We start from the raw sequence: 16,552 nt of genomic DNA on the forward strand, positions 1-16,552 counted from the left end.
ACACTGCTCACAACTAATTCGTATTGAGTGAATATCCTTAGTCATGTTTTCCATTCGTCTCTCGACAGCATCTATCTTTGCGGAAATGGAATCTAAGTCATGGCTAGAATCGGCTCTAGCTGCTTTAGATGATCTAACGATATCTTTTTCTTGGTGCCACTCATGTGAGTGGGAAGCAGTGTTATCAATAATTTTATAAGCATCAGTTTCGGTTTTCTTCATAATGGAACCACCAGCTGCTATATCTATGTCTTTCCTTGTAGTGATGTCGCATCCTTGGTAGAATATTTGTACTATTTGACAGGTATCTAAACCATGTTGCGGACATCCTCTTAATAACGTTCCAAATCTTTTCCATGCCTCATATAGAGTTTCATTCGGTTTCTGTGTAAACGTAACAATTTCTGCTTGAAGTCTTACGGCTTTAGATGCAGGAAAGAATTGTTTAAGAAATTTTTCAACTAAAACGTCCCATGTATCAATCGCCCCTTCAGGTAACGATTCCAACCAATCTTTGGCTTCTCCCTTTAAAGTCCAGGGAAATAACATAAGATATATCTGTTCATCCTCAACTTCTCTTATTTTAAATAGAGTGCAGATCCTATTAAAGGTACGAAGATGTTCATTTGGATCTTCCTTCGGCGCACCACTAAATTGGCATTGGTTAGTCACCATGTGTAGAATTTGTCCTTTGATTTCATAATCTGGCACATTAATGTCAGGATGAGTAATTGCGTGACCTTGGCCAGTGCGTTTAGCTCTCATTCGGTCTTCCATACTTAAAGGTTCTAGATTCTCCATAATTGAATTTGTTGAATCGGAATCACTAGAGGATTCTGATTTAATGGTTCGTTCCTCAACAATCTCTGTTTGAATGATTGGTGGTTCCGGAGGAAAATTTAATGGTTCAGGATCTATGAATCGTCCCTGAATATTCTCCGGATTCTCAATTGTGAGGTCGGGTTCAAAAAATGGATTATCGGAAATTTGAATTGGAGTACTTGGTCGACTGGATGACGATTCTAAAAAAAATCAATGGCGGTAATATTTGCTAAATGTCTTGATCTAGTTACAGGTGGTGAACGTACAAAAGGTGGTGAACGTCTTGCTCGGTGCATTCACTGAATATCCTATTAGTTTTTAAAAAGAAAGAAAAATTATATAAGTTATCAAATTAATAGACTTTTCTGATTTTGCCCACGTTTCGAATAGCCAAAAGATGCAGCAGAGGGGCAGGATTCGTTTGGTCTCAATATAATTGAGGACTGTTTGGCTCCAATAACCCTGTCCACGTACAAATCTAACTATTACTACGAACCAGAAAATTTTGATGTCTATCAATTTAACCACTTAAAATAAATTTTCGTAATTTTAAGAAATTTAGATAAGAAGTAGAATAAAAAATATTTGTCCTAAAAACTAGAATAGCGAGAAATAAGAAAGAAAAAGAGCGTGTCGGAAAAAGATCGAAAAATAAAAATAAGAAAGAAAAAGAGTGACTTATAGAACTTAAAAACACTCGACTAACCCAACCTTATTACTATCACTAACTTAAAATTATAATCGCAAATTGAGATTACTAATTGAAATGATAATTGATACATAGGTAAAAGGTGTCTAAAAATATTAAAGCTTACAAGAAAAACTATATCCCAAATGGCAATAACTTAAAAAGAAACTAAATCTTAAAAAGGCGTCGCAAAATTCTAAAGTACCTAAATCTTAGTCTAAAGAAAAGGCACTTAAGGAATTTTACGGCAAAGCCTAAAAATCTAGAAGTAAAAAATAATTATGGCAAAAACTAAGTTTAAAACTAAAAATTAACGAAAAATACAAATATTACGCTAAAACAATTAAAAAGGGAGAAAATATAAAAATATACAAAAAGTTGTAAAAAGTACAATTTTTATAAAAATATTATTTTTATATTATTTATTTATTAAAACTAGTAATTTTACATTAATTAAACTAATTTAACTAAATATATAAATTAAATAAAAAGAAACTTAAAACTAATTATAATAATAATAAGTAATTAGGGTTAATAATAATAATAATAATTAATAATTACCCCGTATTTAATGCCTGATTAGGGTTTTTGTCGGCGTGTCAGAGTGTCTCCGCGAGTCGCGGTATTCGAAGCTGCAAACTCCGCGAGTCGCGGGGTTCCAATTTTCAGATGACAGGTTGATTAAAATTCGACGCGTTTTTTTTTTATATTCTGTTTTATATTTTCTGTTTAAATAAAAATATTTATATAATAAAAACTTATATTTAAAAACTAAAATAAAAATAGAACTACTTTATAATTTTAAAAATATCTTAAAAATAGATTTATATATATATTAATTTTTTTCGGTTTTTTTTTATGTTTTAAATAAAAATATTTAAATAAAACTTATATTTTTATAAAATAAAAATAAAGAAACTTTATAAAACTTAAATATTTAACAAAATCTTAAAAAATATATAAATTTTTGTTTTCTTTTTATATTTTTGAATAATTAAAAATGTATTTTTACAAAAGTGAATTTTAATAAAAGTAAACTAATAATAAAAATCTTTTTTTTTCTTTATTTAGCGCTGCGCTTTCGGCTTTTAAGTTTGATTGTCCCCGGCAGCGGCGCCAAAAATATACTTGATGTTATGCGAGGTGTATATAAAATAGCTTTATATTTTACAAGGAAATACTATTAAATACGATACAATTTTACACAAGATATTTATTTATTTATAGAATGGATATACTTAAACCTTGCTACAACACTTATAGGCAGTGTACCTAATCGTACAGTAGTGTAGTTTTTAGTAAGTCCGGTTCGTTCCACAGGGAAAATCTTTAAACAAAGCTTAACGCTATAGTAGTTTACTTTTATAAAAATACAAATATATATATATATATATATATATATATATATATATATATATATATATATATATATATATATATATATATATATATATATATATATATATATATATATATATATATAAGTAATATTATTATTATAAAGGGGGTTTTTACCGTTTAATGACCGGTTTGTCGATTTTAAAACTTTAGTCGCAGTTAAAACAAAATGTAAAATATTAAATAAATAAAAGACTTAATTTAAAGCATAAAGTAAATAACGATAATGAAATTGCGATAAATAAAAGTGCGATAAAATAAACTTGCGATAATAAAAAGTATGATAATTAAAAGTGCAATTAAATACAATAACAATAAAATGCGATAATTAGAAGTGCAATTAAATATAAAATAAAGGAAATTAAATATGAAATAAAATAATTATGCTTATTTAAACTTTCGTAATCATGATGTTTGACGTGTTGATTTTAGTTTTATGCCCATGGGTTAATTGTCCTTTGTCCTGGATTATTTAATATGTCCGTCTGGTTTTTGTCCATAACAGTCCATCAGTCATAAATATAAAGTGCGAGTGTCCTCGTCAAATTATCCTTATACCCGAAGTTAAATATTCCAACTAATTGGGGACTTAAACTGTAACAAGGTTTTATTACTTTGTTTAATAATTACACCAGGATGTCGACTGAGTGTAACCCAAGGTTTTAATACTTTGTTAACAATTATGCCAAGTGTCCTTGTACATAATTTCACCCCTGTTTTAATAATTCTAGTGGCTATTAATCCATTCCCGTGTCCGGTTAAATGAACGATTATTCGTACATATAAATACCCCGTCCATCGTGTCCGATCGAGTGTATATGGTAATTTATGGGTACGTCCAATTATAAATCTTTATATTAACATTAACAAACTATCATTTAGTTAAACAAATATAAAGCCCATTAATAGCCCATAGTCTAATTTCCACAAGTGTCGTTCTTTTGTCCAAACCCCAATTATGGTACAAAGCCCAATTACCCAATTTTAGTAATTAGCCCAACATCATGATTACTTCGTTTTAAATAAGCATAATAATAACTTAGCTATGAGACATTAAATTAAAAAGGTTGAACATAACTTACAATGATTAAAAATAGCGTAGCGTTACACGGACAGAATTTCGACTTACACCCTTACAACATTCGCTAACATACCCTTATTATTAGGATTTAAAATTAAAATTAAAATTAAAATATAAATTATATATATATATATATTTACGTATAGATAGATGGATGGATATATTGGATGATAAAAATGATCAGAATTCGTTGGGTTTTATAGGGATTTTCGTATTTGGCTGCTCCGCGAGTCGCGGCATTTTTGGCCTCCATACTCCGCAACTCGCGGAGTTCGTAATTCTAGCTCACAAAGGTTTGTCTTTTAATTTGCCGACGTTTTATAAATATATTATAATATATATATTAATTTTAAGAATTAATTATATATTATATTATATTTATATACATAGTTAACTTGTAATTTTTAGTCCGTTGCGTCGAGCGTTGAGAGTTGACTCTTGTCCTGGTTCCGAATTTTCGAACGTCCTTGCGTACAATTTAATATCTTGTACTTTGTGTTTTGAATCTTGTACTCTTGTAATTTCGAGATGTTTCTTATCAATAATTGGAACCTCTCTGATTGTATTTTGTACTTTTGAGCTTTTTGGTCGTTTGAGTCTTCAATTCGTCGAATCTGTCTTTTATCTTCACCTTTTAATATTTAAACGAATATCACTTGTAAATAGAACAATTGCAACTAAAAGCTTGTCTTTCTTGAGGAATAATGCTATAAAATATATGTTCGTTTTTAGCATTATCAACGTGCTCCGATTCAAGTGGGGGAGAGTTGTAAGACCCAAATATTTGTTGTGTACATAAGTGTAAATAAGATGCTTGAAGTGGGGGTTTCGTTGTACATTTTAAAATAAAGAAGAATCTGACCTGGGCAATCTGCGCGCCGCGCAAGCCTTTGGCTCGCCGCTCCATTGGTCTGTGACAGATTCCTTTCTTTTAAATTAGATATTTTGAGGGCTTTTTGGTAATTACATATGGGGGCCCGAATTTAAGGCCTAGATCAGTTCTTGGAGCTTCATTTACTCCATCTTCAACAACTCTTATCACCTCCATTTAATTCTAGAGAGAGAGTGATATTCTAGTGAGGGAAAACTCATTTTGGGGAAGAAGAAGAAGGAATCTTACTTAAACTCAAGTTCTAAAGTTGTTCATCTACTTCCTAGCTCCATTTTGAGTGTGGTGGTATGTTCTAACTTTGTTTTCCTTGTTTAATTTGATTAAGGGTTAGGGTTTGGGGTAAGTGATGAACTTAAAACCCATTTTGTTAGTGAATTAGGTGTTTTGGGTGAATTTGGGTCATGTAGACTCAAAAATCACTAACTAGGGTTTTTCAAAGTATTAATTGATGTTTATGAGCTTAAATTAGTTAGTTAATTCCTAGCACACCTAGAGATAAGTAAATGGGCGTTGTGTGGGTTAGTGGATGATCCGAAATGGGTGTGTTGACCTTAATTTGGTCAAATGGGTCAAAATGGACCTAAGTTAGTTAATGTTTGTATGTAATGCATAAACCTCGCGTTGAAATGTGTTTTAAACCTAACTTGGCTAATGTTTAGGGTTTCGGGGATGTTAACCCAAATATTAGGGTTAAGGGTGCAAATGGGTCGAAATTGCACTATGGGTCAAGATAACACTAGAATGGAGTTTTAGTTGGTTGAACAACTTGAGTTTGTGATTGATATTATGTATAATGTAATAGGTACGTTACATTGAAGATTTCTGAGCTTGATTATCTTTCACAAGAGACTTTGAGGTGAGTGGAGTAATTATACGTATGTGTATATGATGTGTTTATTTGTAGGTGTTATGGTATGAACCTTCGAGCCGGTAGTGCCATAACATGTGTGCGATAAGATGTGAACCACGAGCCGGTAGCATCGAGTGTGAACCACGAGCCGGTAGCACTATAAAATAAGATGTGAACCACGAGCCGGTAGCATCGAGTGTGAACCACTAGCCGGTAACACTATAAAATAAGATGTGAACCACGAGCCGGTAGCATCGAGTGTGAACCACGAGCCGGTAGCACTATAAAAGAGTATGACTCAATTGCGTATGGTGTGAACCACGAGCCAGTAGCACCATAGCATTTATGGTTAATCATATTGAGATTGTCGATTATTTAGCATATTGTTTATATATATATACATTGTGTTGAGTATATGCTAATGCGGTTTTGTGATAACGTATGACTTGTTAAGTGTTTTGGGTACGATGACATGCTAATTGAGTTACGAGTTCGTACGAGGTATTTATTGAATGTGATTACAAATAGATGGGTTATATATATGTATGTGTAATTATTGCATTCACTAAGTTTTGCTTACCCTCTCGTTGTTTAACTTTTTATAGGCTCAGGTATGGACAAAGGTAAGGGCGTTTGTTTGGAGTAGAGATCCCGTTGTGTTAGGGGACGCTTTTGGAGATATTAGCTTTTGGAGTTTGACCGAGACTTGAGTAGTTTAACCCCAAACACCATGCTCGTAGTGTCGTTTGGTATTTAAACTTTTTGCGGTCGAAACTCACGTTATGTATTAAACTAGTAATTCGGGCCGATGTGGGCCCCACTTTGTAAAACTTGTTTTATGTTTGAATCGTGTTAGTTTTACATATTGGAATATGTTGTTAAAAGCGTTTCGTCTAAATATGTCAGGAAGTGGGCGATCTTTTTCACAAAAAAGGAAAAGTTGGACAGCCCATTTTGGCGCGCCGCGCAGGTAAGTGGCGCGCCGCGCCACTATGCTGTACAAATTTTTTTTTTTATTTTGCATATTTCGATTGCATATGGGTTGGGATGTTACAAAGTATGATTAACCAAAGTGTAATTAACCAAAGAATATGTTTTGATGATGACACATACATATGCATAAGTGATGACTGACATCTTAACATAAAACACGCAAGGTCACTAATCCATACTTTATCTTGCAAACGACCAAGTCAAACATAGGATTAAGAATGAAATTAAAAGTTCAGGTAAAAACACGATCGAGGTACGGTCGACCGTATAGTCAACCGTGAAACCCCAAACTGAATTGCAACGCAGTTTTGTGAAACCAAGTTGCACAGTCGCCACCACGGTCAACCGCAGTGCGACCACAGTTTCTTCTGTCACCATTTTTGACCAAATAAAGTTTGACTAGTTTCCGACATCTATAATTCATGAAACCTTTCTCAACATGCTTAGAATAGATGCCTTCTCCATACTCAATTGAGTTTTGGTCATAAAAACACAAATTGTGATTAATTACGCCTAATGACATCTTAATGAAAAATTAACCAAGATTAGGCATAACACATAAGTGTTAATCAACAACTTGTGATCTTAATTCTTATCTAGATATCCTTAGTATGATCATCAAGTACAAACACACTTAAGCCAATATCACTAGAACAATAATTGCTATTAGAAATGACTTAGTGATTAATTAAGGCTAAATGAAGAACAATGCTCTCAAGGTTAAACTAGAAATGACTTGTAATCCTAAAACACGCTTAGATACATTTAGGATGTTCACCAAGTCCCAACTAGAGATTGCTCTCTCCTTGTGCATGTGTTGGAAATTAATGTGTGCTTACACATTAATCATGTAATGTGTATATTGCACATTAAACTTATTAAGTGCTTGAATTATAAGTTGTGCAAGTATCTATATGATTGATCCTATAATAACTATCTCTTGCTATGTGAGTATTACTTGCTACTTGCTAATAATGCTTAATACTCATAAACTTGTCAGCTTGATTAATATGTTTGCCATGTGCTCATTAGTTAGGATTCAAGTAACTAACCTACTCCAATAGATTAAGTGTAAAATGGGTCACAATGAAACTATAAGTCAATTATCTATTTGGTCTAGTCTAAGTAACTAAGTGTGATTGCTTGTTCAAGAATAACTTAACCTTAATGTCTCTACATACTTCATGATTATCTTATAGAGACATTATTCAATTAATCCCTAACTAAACTCAAATGAAACATGACTTGTGATTAATTGGAACTAGGAAGTTAATGATATAGTGACTAGCCTTTAGAATTGAACCATGAGCATTAATGTGACTAACTAAATCTTGACCAAACTGAAATTTCCCTAAATATCAATCAAGACACTTCTCCAAGAATGTTGGGTTTGCCACTTTTGGAATGATTAGTCACTTTCATGCAATAAGACCAAATCTCACACACTTAATGCATATAGTACTTGTATAGGGTGTTTGGTTTCTTTTGCAGGTGCTAGAAGGAGTAAAGGTGCCAAATTGTGGTGTTTAAATCTGAGTCAAACGGCTATACAGCGGATACCAATTTTGGACTGGAGCACGCACGGTCGCACCACGATCGACCGTCCAGGCAACAGTGTGTCAACAGCTATTTTTTGAATCCTACTATAAAAGGCAAATATTTAAGAGCATTTGAAGCAGACCCTCTTGCACATTTCAAAGGCTTATCTCCAGTGATCACAAGTGCATTGTAACAAACCTACTTTTTCCGTTACTTCCGTTAACCTTCTGTTAGTTTATTTAACGGTGATTACTTAACGTTTATGTGTTTATGAGTAATAAATGCGTACTTGATCCTTGGAGGGTTACAATAATTAATATGGGTTGATATTAATTCTAATAAGCATTTCAAATAAAGAAATACGATAAAAACGATACGGTTTTGATAACTGCTTTTTTTTAATAACGAAACGCTCTGGTTTATTTTAATAATTAAATTATTAATTATTAACTTTTCAAAAATAATTAAATTATTAAATTTTTAATAAATTAACGTTTGGTTGCGTTTAACGATCAGTTTAGCGTTCCGGGCCTCCGGTATGACTAAACGGCACTTGAAACGAGCCACGAATACACGAAATTGCAAAACACGAGCCCGGGGATACCCCACTTGAAGGGACCCATTCATATACATTATAAACGATTCACAATAGTTGATTACATCGCGAGGTATTTGACCTCTATATGATACATTTTACAAACATTGCATTCGTTTCAAAAAAGACAAACTTTCTTTACAACGAAAGGTGACGGCATGCATACCATTTCATAATACATCCAACTATAATTGACTTAATATTAATCTTGATGAATTTCAACGACTCGAATGCAATGTCTTTCAATATATGCCATGAATGACTCCAAGTAATATCTCTAAAATGAGCAAATGCACAGCGGAAGATTTCTTTAACACCTGAGAATAAACATGCTTTAAAGTGTCAACCAAAAGGTTAGTGAGTTCATTAGTTTATCATAATCATTCATTTCCATTATTTTAATAGACCACAAGAATTTCATTTCCAGTTCTCATAAATATACGTCCCATGCATAGAGACAAAAATCATTCATATGGTGAACACCTGGTAACCGATATTAACAAGATGCATATAAGAATATCCCCTATCATTTCGAGAAATCCATCGAACATGATAAAAACGAATTCGAAGTACTAAAGCATCCGATACTTTGGATGGGGTTTGTTAGGCCCAATAGATCTATCTTTAGGATTCGCGTCAATTACCAGATCGGTTTACTAATTCTTAGGTTACCAACCAAAAGGGGCATATTCGGCTTCGATCATTCACCCATATAATGTAGTTTCAATTACTTGTGTCTATTTCGTAAAACATTTATAAAAATTTCGCATGTATTCTCAGCCCAAAAATATAAAGGGTAAAATGGTAAATGAAACTCACCATACTGTATTTCGTAGTAAAAATACATATAACGTCATTGAACATGTACAAGGTTGGCCTCGGATTCACGAACCTATATTAATTATATATTTTTATATGTTGGTTAATATCTGTATAGCAATTTAGGTCAGGTCATAGTGTACCACAATCCTAATGCTCGAGACTAATATGCAAAAGTCAACAAAAGTCAATTTGACTCAAAATAATTTCCAAAAATCTATACATGATTAATATATAGTTTAAATATCGTCGTTTTATATTTTTAAATATTTTTAAAATATTTATTAGAGTAAATAATATAATTCATGTATTAATAAATAAAATTTTATATTAAAATTTATATAATAAAATACACTTTTATATATATTAAGTAATAAAATTTATAGAGTTCATTTAATATCATAAAGATAATATGATAGTTATTATTAAAGTAATTTATTACACGTAGTAAAATATGTTTGTATCACATATTTATTTGATAAAACAATATCTATAATAATAGTAAGTAAAAGTTGTATTATTTTATAATAATAATTATTATTATAAAAATATCAATATTTATAATTACTAAGATGACATTATGATAAAATGATAATTCTAATTATGATAACTTTAATATTTACGATACTTTTTAATATTATCTTTAAAATAATAATTCTATTTAAAATGACAATAATAATGATATTTTATAGTAACAATGACATTTCTATTAAAATGATAATTTTTGTTAAAATGATAGTTTTAATACTAACGATACTTTTAATAATAATAGTAATAATAAAAATAATAAGAACGATAATTTTATCAATATCTTATAATATTTTAATTTCATCATGATACTCTTACTCATTATTTCCTAATCGTTTCGTTTAATAGCTTTTAATCATCTTTTATATCGTGTTCATAATAATGATAGTAATAGTAATCAAAATAATTAGGTGTTACTAATATTAGTTTTAATTACAATAATACTAATAATGATAATTACTATGACATTATTAACGATAATACTAATAATTATTTTAATGATAATATAATAATAATAATAACAATAAAAATAAATATTTTTAAATAATGATATATATATTAATAATGATAATAATAATAATGATAATAATAATAATAATAATAATAATAATAATAATAATAATAATAATAATAATAATAATAATAATAATAATTAGATAATAATAATAATAATACTAATTATAATTTCAACAATAATAATGATAGTAATAATAATAATAAAAATAAGAATTTTTAATGATAAATCCTTTTATTGATAAAGATAATAATAATAATAATAATAATAATAATAATAATAATAATAATAATAATAATAATAATAATAATAATAATAATAATAATAATAATAATAATAATAATAATAATAATAATAATAAGAAGAAGAAGAAGAAGAAGAAGATAAAACTAGAACGACGATAATAATAATCATTTTTAATCATAATACAAAAATTCAATTGACTAGAACTTCAAATCCGTTCATCGAAACTATTCGATATCTAAAGGAAAAGTTCTTAATTTTTCACTAGCTTTCCAACGACATGCATATCTTATACCTTATCTCAACTGCATATATAACTAATTCAGGATTCAACATAACCTAACTAAAGGCAATATCAAAAGTACAAACATGCATAATTCTATATACTCGAGCACTAGTCAGGGATATACTATTAGTATGTAAAAGTTAAATTATGAGTACTCACGTATCAATATTGAGATTCAATATTGCAGGAAAGGTACGTAAACACAACGGAGATGATAAACACTAAATTGACCTCACGAGCATACCCAACCATACCCATCACCTCTATAGCTATAACCCATAATTTCCTTAGCCCTATCCTACTCGAAGAACTTGTTTTGAAATGACTCGTTCCTGACTCCGTCATAGTATTTTATGTATAAACACTAATAATAATACATAATACTCCTAACAACAACAACAACAACAACAACAACAACAACAACAACAACAACAACAACAACAACAACAACAACAACAACAACAACAACAACAATAATAATAATAATAATAATAATAATAATAATAATAATAATAATAATAATAATAATAATAATAATAATAATAATAATAATAATAATAATAATATAAATATAAATATAAATATAAATATAAATATAAATATAAATATAAATATATACGAAGTAATATATGTGATATGTATGTGTGACAGAATGAAACTCGTCGAGTATTTAAACAAGTTTTCAGGATTTGATCCCCATGCGATCGCATGGGGATGATGCTTTTTCTTCATGCGGTCGCATGACTTTGTTTCACAGCTATTATCCACTTCATCTTCTTGCCGACACTCGTATTTCGTTTAAGATCTCATTTGTAAATATAAATAATATTAATTAATATATAATATATTAAATCTTTAGAATTAATTAAATATTATATTATATTTACGTGCGTAGTAAAAATGTAATTTTTGTTCAAATGACTCGTACGTTGTCACTCGACTCATGTACCACTTTCGGTTTTTCGAACGCACTTTCGTACGTTTAGAAAACTAGCCTTTTACGTTACACGACGTGTACCCTTATTAATAATTTGACTTACTCATCAATAAATTACCTTTTAAAAAAATGTAACTTATAAAATTGAACGTTGTGGTCATTTGCTTTTATAAATCAGTGACTCGTTGTTTATCAAAATATATTATTTTAAATCAGGACGTTTTATGACTAAGTTATATATATTTATATTTTTCATTTCGAAATATAAATTTGGGACAATATATAATATATAGTTTTTCAAAACTAATAATATCCAAATTTATATATCTTGAAATCATTTAAATAATAAGAAATATTATTTCGTAACATTTGTATTTTTAAAGTTCAAAATTGATATACTTTATTTATATAAAAATGTTTACAAGGACATTTTAATATTCCAATTACTTTATATTCTAAATCATTTTATTACAAAGGTTATAATAGTAGAAGTTGTTATGTCATAAGACATTCTTAAAAAGTCTATTATATTGAGAAGACGTTTTCGTTTATGAACGTAAAATCATATATGAATCATATCAGGTTTCAAGGTTTTAACTTCTAGTTTAATCATGACTCGTAGGATTAAGTCTAAAGGAAAATCAAACGTAAGGAATCATCTTAATATAAAATGTCGATCTTATTTAACTTATCAATATCTATTTCTAATTTTCCATATATTCCCTAATTTCACTATCATAATACATAATATGTAGGTTAATTAATTTTATCTTATAAAAGTCACGGGGCAATTATTGTAGGGCATGTATTGGAATTTAACAGGAATTTCTACCAATCTGGCTAGCTCTTGTTACTTGCCACTTTGTCCTTACTCGAAGATCACTTTACCATTTATTCCGAATATCGTTAAAAAGAAAAGGTTTCCTAATTCAAAGTGGACCTCTCAACAGAGACTCGTAATCATAATTCAATGTATCTAATAATTCAATCATTTGATATTATCTTTTAATTCCGTCGATAAACATAAAAATACGTTCATGTAAAGTATTATACGTTTAATACTTTGTTAATATTCTCAAGTTATAATATATATATATATATATATATATATATATATATATATATATATATATATATATATATATATATATATATATATATATATATATATATATGTATAATCATATCCATTTATGTATTGGTTCGTGAATCGTCGAAACTTGGTCGAGGTTAATTGAATGTATGAATACAATTTAAAATTCTTGAGATTCAACTTACAAACTTTTGCTTATCGTGTCGGGAATATATAAAGATTAAAGTTTAAATTTGGTCAGAAATTTCCGGGTTGTCACAGTACCTACCCGTTAAATAAATTTCGACCCGAAATTTGATTGGGATGGTCATGGCTGACAATAAGTTTGTTTTCATGACGCATATAAGCTGAAGATTTGGGTTTTATCATCATTGAGTAATATGGATAAAACCATTTGATTTTGTGAAGAGTACAAGTGAAGTTATCACCAAAAGAGTGAAATGAGTAGGTAAAGTTTCGTCATATCCTTTGACGTAGACAGGTTTATTTCCGAAGTTCAAGAGATATGGAGAAGATCTTAGTAATAAGATTTGATTAAGGAAAATTTAGGATTCGCTTTAAATGCGACCATCCATTTTGAATGCTCTGTCAGATATTTTACTATAAATCTACTCCCTTCGTTTCCTTACAACTCACACCTTCTCTTCTTTCTCCCTCAGCTCATACTTTAAAGTATTTGTCAATATGCTCCATCCAGTTCTGCTTCTTGATATATTCCTAACCTTCATATCGGTCATTCTTCTTTTTCATCTACCGCAGGAAGAATTTATTTACTTCTACTATATACTTGGTTTTATAGTGTTTTTAGTTCTCCCGTGTCTTTATATTGCTATATGTATTGATATATACGGTTTATAATTTCTGGGTGGTTGTTGGGTTTTATATCTTCTCTTATATTTCGAATGTCCCTGCTTCTGTCACCCATAATCATTGTCATCTCCAGTTAATGCTTTCTTTTATTTGCTGTGATTTATACCCCAATTTCTATTTCGGAGTTTTGTCCTTTCATTTCTTCTTCTTGCGATTAAGCACCGCTTGTAATGGTCCAGAATTTGCAGATATAAATTTCAGAATAAACATTGTTAATGTTCTAAGAAGGAAATGGTAATGGCACAATCTTGTTTTGTCAAATTACCAGAATACCCTGGAAAAAGACCGAATCATCAAGAAAATATTTTCTTGATATTTTAGAGGTTAAATAGAATACAAAAGTCGTGTAGCATGGCACATGATGATGTTATGATCTGTGAATCATCACGTTCCATTTAGAAACTCAGCATGAATTACTGTCACGTTGATCAAGTGTCATTATATTATACTAACTCATGCTTCAGTTCCCAACACTACTTCAAAACATTCATAATTTAAACTCGATGGTTTCAGAATTTAGAAACTAAAATAATTTCTTTTATGATGTAATACAGATAGTGCGAAGAGGTAAATGATTTCAGATAAGAATAATTATGAAAATATCTTCAGAAATATGGAAGATACGATGATATCTTAGAATTTCAAATATCTGGGGATGATGAAGAATATTGTCTGCAGGGGTTTAGAGTCAGGAGAAAGGTATTCGTTAATGACTTCAGCAGGTACTAATTATTTGGATTCTTTGAAGTCAGGTTCAGTCTTTGTGATTTGTCCACAGCCTCCTTCATACTTTGCTCAATCCGGTTTCCAGTTCCAAGACTTCTCTTTTTCTGCGCTTTGCCAGCACACTTATTCATTATCATCAAACTCTTACTGTTAAAGTCGTTTATAGTTTTTACTGCTTTATAAGCATTTTTCCATTTTCGGAGAACCAATTCGTAGTTCAGAGTGTTTTTCAGAAACTTCACATTCAAATTAAGTCCAGAAGATAGATGTTATATATACACATATAACTGTTGGCGTAGACATGCTGCAAGATTTTAAAATACTGATTGCTAATTCCCGATGATTCGTATGGCAATTCTTGTTACAAGATGCGAATGAGTAAATGATGGGGTTTCAATGAATAACTATAATGACTTTTTGGAGAGGCTAAAGTCAAAGGGTAATGAAGTTGTTGGTACATCTGCTGATAATGTGGTGGAATGTAAAAGGTTCCCTGGTAACGATGGTGTATATCTCAAGGTTATAATAAGGTTAGTCTGACTGAAAAGTCGAAGTTGACTTGCTGGAGCTGTGACAAAACTGGCTACTTTGAAAAGGAATCGCAAAGTTATTTTTGCTAATAAATGCCAAAGAATCTAACGCGGATACGTTGTTTAAACTTTTACTTTGGTTTCAAGAGTTTTTCGGGTACATAACTGTGGGTAACATGTGGTTGGATCATCATCTCGATTGTTCATTATTTGAAGTGTCTTCAGAAATTTTTGAAGGGTTTGAACACAGATTGTAATCGTTAATATACATTTGATGTTCTAATACAGTTTTAAAGTCAAAATATAGCTTTGAAAGATGTAGGAATCTAAAAGTGATGGTACCGGTTATATCTCGAATTGAATTCTGAGGTTTCAAAATCAGAATTGAGTTTGAATGAATATGGTTGTTTTGATTTCTATGAAAGAATGTATATTATTGTGAAAGTAGGAAGTATAGTTGATAATTTTCTTAATCAGATTCGAAGAAAGTAACATATTAATTGTGAATATATATATATATATATATATATATATATATATATATATATATTTCTCGGGTATTACCTACCCGTTAAAAAAATTTCACAATTAATATTTTGTACAAAATAATTTTATTACAGTCTTTATGAAAATATACATGTATATATTCTCTTCAGATATAACATAGATTTTAATGAGTTAATACCAAATTAAACTCATTCGATTTACGGTTGGAACTAGAATTGAATAATCCCTTGAAGGCTTTAGAGATTACATAAGTATTTCTTCAATAATTATGAATCAATACTTCGTTATTTGTTGAGACGTGATGTTGGTTTTCGTTAAATTCTTGTGAACTTTGCAAAGTACGAATGATATTATCTGAAAAGTTTTGGGTACATCGATGATGAAAGTGTAAAACCAAATATATACTTGATTTATTATGAATTGGAATTTTGTTGAATTGAGACAGAGATTTTAGTTAACGATAGTTAAGTTGCGGGCGAAGGACGTACATTATTGCATATTTGTAATATAAATTAACCGCGTAGTTAAGATTCACACATAATAGCTTAGTACGAAAAGATTTATTATGGTTTGGAAATTTATATATATAAGATATACATATAAATTCTTTAGTGGAAATGAGTTAATACTTCATATCTTAT

General features: G+C 29.8%; 1 non-coding gene across 1 annotated transcript; it reads left to right on the forward strand.

Annotated features, from left to right (window-relative positions):
* Positions 1 to 310: 310 nt before the first annotated feature.
* On the forward strand, positions 311 to 417 carry LOC139845980 (small nucleolar RNA R71). Its single transcript, XR_011758729.1, has one exon. It is a non-coding gene; the product is annotated as a small nucleolar RNA R71 (small nucleolar RNA).
* Positions 418 to 16,552: the final 16,135 nt, after the last annotated feature.

This window comes from Rutidosis leptorrhynchoides, chromosome 4 (assembly GCF_046630445.1).
Source record: "Rutidosis leptorrhynchoides isolate AG116_Rl617_1_P2 chromosome 4, CSIRO_AGI_Rlap_v1, whole genome shotgun sequence".
In the NCBI taxonomy this organism is placed as follows: domain Eukaryota; kingdom Viridiplantae; phylum Streptophyta; class Magnoliopsida; order Asterales; family Asteraceae; genus Rutidosis; species Rutidosis leptorrhynchoides.